The sequence below is a fragment of the Salvelinus sp. IW2-2015 genome, unplaced genomic scaffold (assembly GCF_002910315.2).
Source record: "Salvelinus sp. IW2-2015 unplaced genomic scaffold, ASM291031v2 Un_scaffold2183, whole genome shotgun sequence".
NCBI classification, from domain to species: Eukaryota; Metazoa; Chordata; class Actinopteri; order Salmoniformes; family Salmonidae; genus Salvelinus; species Salvelinus sp. IW2-2015.
This window is the reverse complement of record NW_019943513.1, coordinates 43228-50682: the sequence shown is the minus strand read 5'-3', so window position 1 is coordinate 50682 and position 7455 is coordinate 43228. Positions and strand designations below refer to the sequence as shown.

The 7455-nt window shown below is 46.4% G+C and overlaps 1 pseudogene; it reads left to right on the top strand.

Moving 5' to 3' along the window:
- The window catches only part of LOC112073190 (estrogen-related receptor gamma-like), a 58553-nt pseudogene extending 52715 nt beyond the window's left edge, over positions 1 to 5838 (top strand).
- The last annotated feature ends 1617 nt before the right edge of the window (positions 5839 to 7455 follow it).

Below are 7455 nucleotides of genomic sequence, written 5' to 3'. Positions count from 1 at the left end.
CCGCTGGTGTACAGCAATCTTTAAGTCATACCACAGATTCTCAATTGGATTGAGGTCTGGGCTTTGACTAAGCCATTCCAAGACATTTAAATGTTTCCCTTAAACCACTCGAGTGTTTCTTTAGCAGTATACTTAGGGTCATTGTCCTGCTGGAAGGTGAACCTCCGTCCCAGTCAAATCTCTGGAAGACTGAAACAGGTTTCCCTCAAGAATTTCCCTGTATTTAGCGCTATCCATCATTCCTTCAATTCTGACCAGTTTCCCAGTCCCTGCTGATGAAAAACATCCCCACAGTATGATACTGCCACCACCATGCTTCACTGTGGGGATGGTGTTCTCAGGGTTTTTTCTGGCCACTCTTCTGTAAAGCCCAGCTCTGTGGAGTGTACGGCTTAAGGTGGTCCTATGGACAGATACTCCAATCTCCGCTGTGGAGCTTTGCAGCTCCTTCAGGGTTATCTTTGGTCTCTTTGTTGCCTCTCTGATTAATGCCCTCCTTGCCTGGTCCGCGAGTTTTGGTGGGCAGCCCTCTCTTTGCAGATTTGTTGTGGTGCCCTATCCTTTCTTTTTTTTTCTTTTTTTTATAATTAATTGAATAGTGCTCTGTGGGATGTTCAAAGTTTTGGACATTTTTTTATAACCCAACCCTGTCCTGTATTTCTCCACAACTTTGTCCCTGGCCTGTTTGGTGATCTCCTTGGTCTTCATGGTGCCGCTTGCTTGGTGGTGGTGTTGCATACTCTGGGGCCTTTCAGAACAAGTGTATATATACTGAGATCATGTGACAGATCATGTGACACTTAGATTGCACACAGGTGGACTTTATTTAACTAATTATGTGACTTCTGAAGGTAATTGGTTGCACCAGATCTTATTTAGGGGCTTCATAACAAAGGGGGTGAATACATATGCACGCACCACTTTTCCGTTTTTTATTATGTATCAGTTTTTTAAACAAGTTATTTTTTTWATTTCAYTTCACCAATTTTGTCTATGTCCTTTACATGAGATCCAAATAAAAATATATTTAAATTTCAGGTTGTAATGCAACAGAATAGGAAAAACGCCAAGTGGGGTGAATACTTTTTCAAGGCACTGTAGGTTTGTTTGTGTGTGTGCGTGTGACTGAGTGTATCTGGTTACAGCTCGTTAGCAGTAGAGGCTGACAACAGCTCTGTGTCGTGGACCTTGACATTTCTCTGTCTACGCTAGAAACTCACCATGTCACTAATGTGACATCTTACTAAGACCCCCGTCTATTCTGGGGGGAGAGTAGTGTGTGTGGGTTCATTTTTTTAATCAACCATGGTAGAAAGGTAGAGAAAGGTGTGTGTTTGGGGGGTGCGTTCATGAGTGTGTGTGTGGTTCCTTTAGAAACTTCTAAATTCAGCCCGTTGTCTCTGACTGCAGAGAGTTCTCTAGAGGAACAGGAACCTCCACTACACCTACTCTCCTCTGCTCTTATCTCCTCTGCTCTTATCTCCTCTCCTCTCTCATCCCAACATAACATGGGCCTCTCCCTGTCCACCTTTAAGTGGTAACCAAGGAAACAGCCAATCCCAGGAGAGCTGTGCATAATTAAATTAGGGCTCCTTTGTGTGTCAATTAATTAAAGACAGAGATAGGTCTTTAAGGTGGAAAGACTAGCGAGAGAGGGGGGGTTAGAGAGAGAGAGAAACACGACTAGATATATTTTACTGCTATAGCACCTTGATAAATGAGCGACTGGCTAAGGCCACAGGACACTGTTATACAGGGATGATAACAACCAGAACAATCCCAAAACACACACATCCATTTCCTCTCTTTCTCCCTGGTTATGATCTATCTTTGCGCATGTGTAACTGTTTAATCTCTAACCTGTGTCTGTCTGTCTGTCTGTCTGTCTGTCTGTCTGTCTGTCTGTCTGTCTGTCTGTCTGTCTGTCTGTCTGTCTGTCTGTCTGTCTGTCTGTCTGTCTGTCCCTGTCTGTCTCTTTCTAGGTGTGCGGCTGGACCGGGTGCGTGGTGGTAGACAGAAGTACAAGCGCCGGATAGACGCTGAGAACAGCCCTTACCTCAACCCTCAACTGGCCCTGCCTCCCAAAAAGCCATGTAAGGACACACACACACACACACACACACACACACACACACACACACACACACACACACACACACACACACACACACACACACACACACACACACACACACACTTTGAAGCACACACACAGATATTGCGGAGATTGCTTCCCGGTAGTTATACACATGATTACACCTTGGAGGGTTTTTCTGAGAGTGTAACTTTCTGAGAGGGAAAATGATTGTATGAGAACGCAAGGGCAAGTGATGAAACAACATTGGAAAGAAATAGAGATGGATTTGAAAAGAGAGAGGGGCCTAATCCAGATTTAATCCAATCTGGCAAAGACATCACTACATTTACTTTCTAGTCATTTAGCCGATGCTCTTATCCAGAGCGACTTACAGTAGTGAGTGCATACATTTTGTACTTTTTCGTATCAAACCAACGTTACCGCTCTCCCTCTCTTTCTCTCTCCTTCTCTCACCAGCCATCTGCCACTCATTGGGCAAACAGACAGACGCTATCTCTGTTCCTCTCCTCTCTCCTCTCTCCCCTCTCCTCTCTCCTCTCTCCCCTCTCCTCTCTCTCTCTCCCCTCTCTCTCTCCCTCTCTCCTCTCTCCTCTTACTCTCCATCTCCCCACATGGTGTTTACCAGCTCTGTCCCCTAAGCCCTTTTAGTTAATGCTAGAATATTCTCATGGAACACAATATGCTGTGCTGCATGATAGCTGCAGAAATAATCAGAATAATTATTGGAGGGAAAATCACATTAGGAATTTGGCTGCTGGAGTAACACCCAGGCTTTACCCCCCTTGATCCTGATCCTACTGTCAGCCAGCGCATAGGCTTTACACCACCTCTATCCATCCCTTCATTCCTCGATCCTCTTTATCCCGTCTTCATCACCAACTCTCTCTCTCTCTGCCCTGCACACAGCCCGTTTCCTCAGTTTCTGCTTTTTACGTTTTTTTTGACCAACTCTCTCTCCATCTCTTTCTGTCTCGCACATGACCTATGTCTGTCTGTCTCTTGAGTACAATATTGCCAGAGTACAACATAAAAAGCGAGACAGTATCAATGTTCACAGTCTGGCTACACTATTGATAGCGCCCCAACAATAAATATAACTGTAGTTAGAGTATATTCCGAGTAAAGAAACATTCAAAGCTGTCTCTCCATAGTTTTAGCTGAGTTAACACTTATTGAGCTGATACAGTTGTAGACTCACACACAGCCCTTAGCCCTAACAGAGCCCAGCCTAGCCCAGCCGTCCACATTGATTATCCACACATAACAAAGGCTGGGGGGATTGAAATGGGGGGCCATTGATTGTAATTAAGGAAACATTAAATAAGATTTAGCCACAGACTGATAGAGCTCTAGTCTAGCCCTCTCTCTCTCTCTCCCTGGAGTGAGGGGCGTCTCTGGTCGATATACAACCCCCCCCTCTCTCTCTTTCTATCTCTCTCTCCGCCCATCTCTCTCTCTCCGCCCAGCTCTATCTCTCCGCCCATCTCTCTCTCTCCGCCCATCTCTATCTCTCCGCCCATCTCTATCTCCCTCCTCGCTTCCCTGTCTGTCTCCCAGCCCACCCCCCCCTCCTCTCTCCCCGTTCTGTCTCCCAGCCCCCCCCCCTCCTCTCTTCCCCTGTCTGTCTCCCAGCCCTCCCCCTCTCTCCTCTCTCGGTGTATTTGGGTTCACTAGCTCATCATGGTCATCTATCATCTGGTGCATGATTAAGCAGCAGATTCATTTGAATACAGGAGTGAGACTGCCACTAAATTGTCCTCAGCTCATCGCAATTTGATTCCATTGGAATTGTTTTGGTTTTTTTATGCTTTCTCGGACTCTCCAGTCTTATTCTTCTGTGTGAGACTGCTCTAAAATGGTTTTTTTTATACCTGTACTATGATTTTAAGCTTGTTTGTTTAAGGATAACTCCATATAAACCTGACATGTATAATAATTACTGGACATTAAAGCTACATGATAAACCATACGATGTGTATTTAAACTTCCCCCGCCACCATCCCTAATAGCCTTTATTCTCATTGTCTCTGGTGAAACAATGCATCTTGTCTATCCACCAACTAGGCTCACTTCTTTCCAATTCCCACTCTCCCCCGTATGTACTAGAATTTTCAGAGCATTGTTATTTGCTTTAGATGACACTGGCCAGTTATAGAACCTGGACAGTTATAGAACCTGGGACAGTATTAACCTGGACAGTTATAGAACCACCACGGCCAGTTATAGAAACTGGGCCAGTTATAGAACCAGCACTGGGTCAATATAGAACCTGTGCCAGTTATAGAACCTGGGCCAGTTATAGAACCAGCACTGGGCCAGTTATAGAACAGCACTGGGCCAGTTATAGAACCTGGGCCATTATAGAATCTGGCCAGCTATAGAACCTGGGCCAGTTATAAACCTGGGCCAGTTATAGAACCACCACTGGCAGGTTATAGAACCTGGCCAGTTATAGAACCACCACTGGGCCAGTTAAAGAACCTGTCCAGTTATAGAACCTGGGCCAGTATAGACCTGGCAGTTATAGAACCTGAGCCAGCTATAGAACCACCACTGGGCCAGTTATAGAACCTGGGCCATTATAAACCTGGGCCAGTTATAGAACTGGGCCAGTTATAAAACCACCACTGGGCCAGTTATAGAACCTGGCCTTAAAGCCAGTTATAGAACCTGGGCCAGTTATAAACCACCACTGGGCCATTATAGAACCTGGGCCAGTTATAGAACCACCACTGGGCCAGTAATAAAACCTGGGCCAGTTATAAGAACCTGGCCAGTTATAAAACCTGGACCAGTTACTGAACCAGCACTGGGCCAGTTATAGAAACCTGCGCCAGGAATAGAACCTGGGCCAGCTATAGAACCTGGGACAGTTATAGAACCACCACTGGGCCAGTTATAGAACCATTTAGAATCCTTATAGAATCATGTTGGAGCCAAAAATACCAGTTGAAGAAATATTGTACCAGTTGAAGAACTATTGACTATTGTACATGTGTAACGACAATGATTGTGATTTTAACATCAACTCACACACGCGTCCATTGCGTAGGGCACAACAGCGTGATAAATGATCAGAGTTTTCTCCATGTTTGAGCGTGTGTTGATTTGACCCTGTCTCTGTTCTCTCTCGGTGGTCACCCAGTTCCCTTTGGCTGCCTTGCAGATAACAAGATCGTGTCCCACCTGCTGGTGGCCGAGCCTGAGAAGATCTACGCCATGCCTGACCCTACCGTCCCCGACAGTGACATCAAGGCCCTGACCACACTGTGTGACCTAGCTGACCGCGAGCTGGTGGTCAACATCGGCTGGGCCAAACACATCCCAGGTACGGGTTTACACACACACACACACACACACACACACACACACACACACACCACACACACACACACACACACACACCACACACACACCACACACACACACACACACACACACACACACACACACACACACACACGTGTCTACGCAGATTCAACCTCAACAGGGCTGAGAACATCCCAGGTGGGCCTACACACTGACGCCCATGTAAAACCCACTGACGCAGACGCTTAGCTAAATGTCCCCTGGTACACAAAATGACCAGAACACGAACACAAACACAGTCAACATCGTCTGTTCTGTCGAAGCTCATCCCAGGTAAGACCCTGACCTTACCTCAAATCCTATCACAACGCCTCGCATGACCACTGAACCCAGACGTCCTGAACTCCTCGCCCCGTTCTGACCACTTGTGACACAACCTCACCTGAATCCCTTACCCCTAAACTGATACACGACAAGTTGAGACACATCCATTTACATTCAAATACAGCAAACACAAGGAAACACGACATTGTTAGACACATCCATTTACATTCAAATACAGCAAACACAAGGAACCACGACATGTTGAGACACATCCATTTACATTCAAATACAGCAAACACAAGGAACCACGACATGTGAGACACATCCATTTACATTCAAATACAGCAAACACAAGGAACAACGACATGGATTCAGCCAGACTGTCATTTGAGGGATTCATTTTGAGTTATATTTTGTGGTGTCCCTCCCTCCCTCCCTCCTCCCTCCCTCCCTCCCTCCCTCCCTCCCTCCCTCCCTCCCTCCTCCCTCCCTCCAGGATTTTATATCATGTGAGCAAATTGACCGATCATCTATCACATTTTCTACACAAAACAGTCAAGTCGTCGCAGTGTCATCGCATAGAACTGACCCGTACCCACAGTACAAAAAATGGGGGTTCGCAATTTCGACCAATCATCGCACATTTACTGCACAGTATGGCTCAATCAAGCCCGACCCCCCCCCCACCAAAAAATATTTCTCTCGTCAGCACATTTTCGCGCTGGACAAAATCATTGCATATTGCCGTGCATAATGTCAGAATTGCTGGCGTAAAATCAAGCATTTTACCCTGCAAATATCACAACAAAACCATGTGAAATCCTGAGGGATTGATATGCACAGTCACATCATATGCACACACACACACACACACAAAACACACACACACACACAAACATATGAGTGTGTGTTTATACACTAGTACCTCTGTCAGTACTCTATTCAGAGAATACACAGAGGATGGGGAGCTGTGACGATTGTGTGTGTGTGTGTGTGTGTGTGTGTGTGTGTGTGTGTGTGTGTGTGTGTGTGTGTGTGTGTGTGTGGTGTGTGTGTTGTGTGTTGTGTGGTGTGTCTCTGAGCGAGTGGAGATAGCTCACCTCTCCTCCGTGTGTGCTGGGTGCGGAGCGATTGCTCGGTGGAGGATAGATGATGGCGTGATTAGACGGAGGAAGGCAATCCTGCCTCGATGGAGGAGGATGGAGCTCATCTCTTGTGTGTGTGTGTGTGTGTGTGTGTGTGTGTGTGTGTGTGTGTGGAGGCAGGGGGTTGCCACCACATCATGATGAAAACCTCACTGCATCCATGGAGAAGTGATCTAATGCTATCTCACACACACACACACACCACACACACACCACACACACACACACACACACACACACACACACACACACACACACCACACACACACACACACACACACACACACACACACACACACCACACACAACACACACACACACACACACACACACACACTCAAACCACCCATGGAGGTGATCTAGCGTTCACACACAGAGGATAGGATTGTCTTTTCTCTCAGAGTGAAATATACCTCCTCCACATTCTCTATCAGCCACTTACAAACTGTCTCCTGACCCCCGTATATCACTCACACACACACACACACACACACACACACACACACACACACACACACACACACACACACACACACACACACACACACACACACACACACACACACACACACACACACC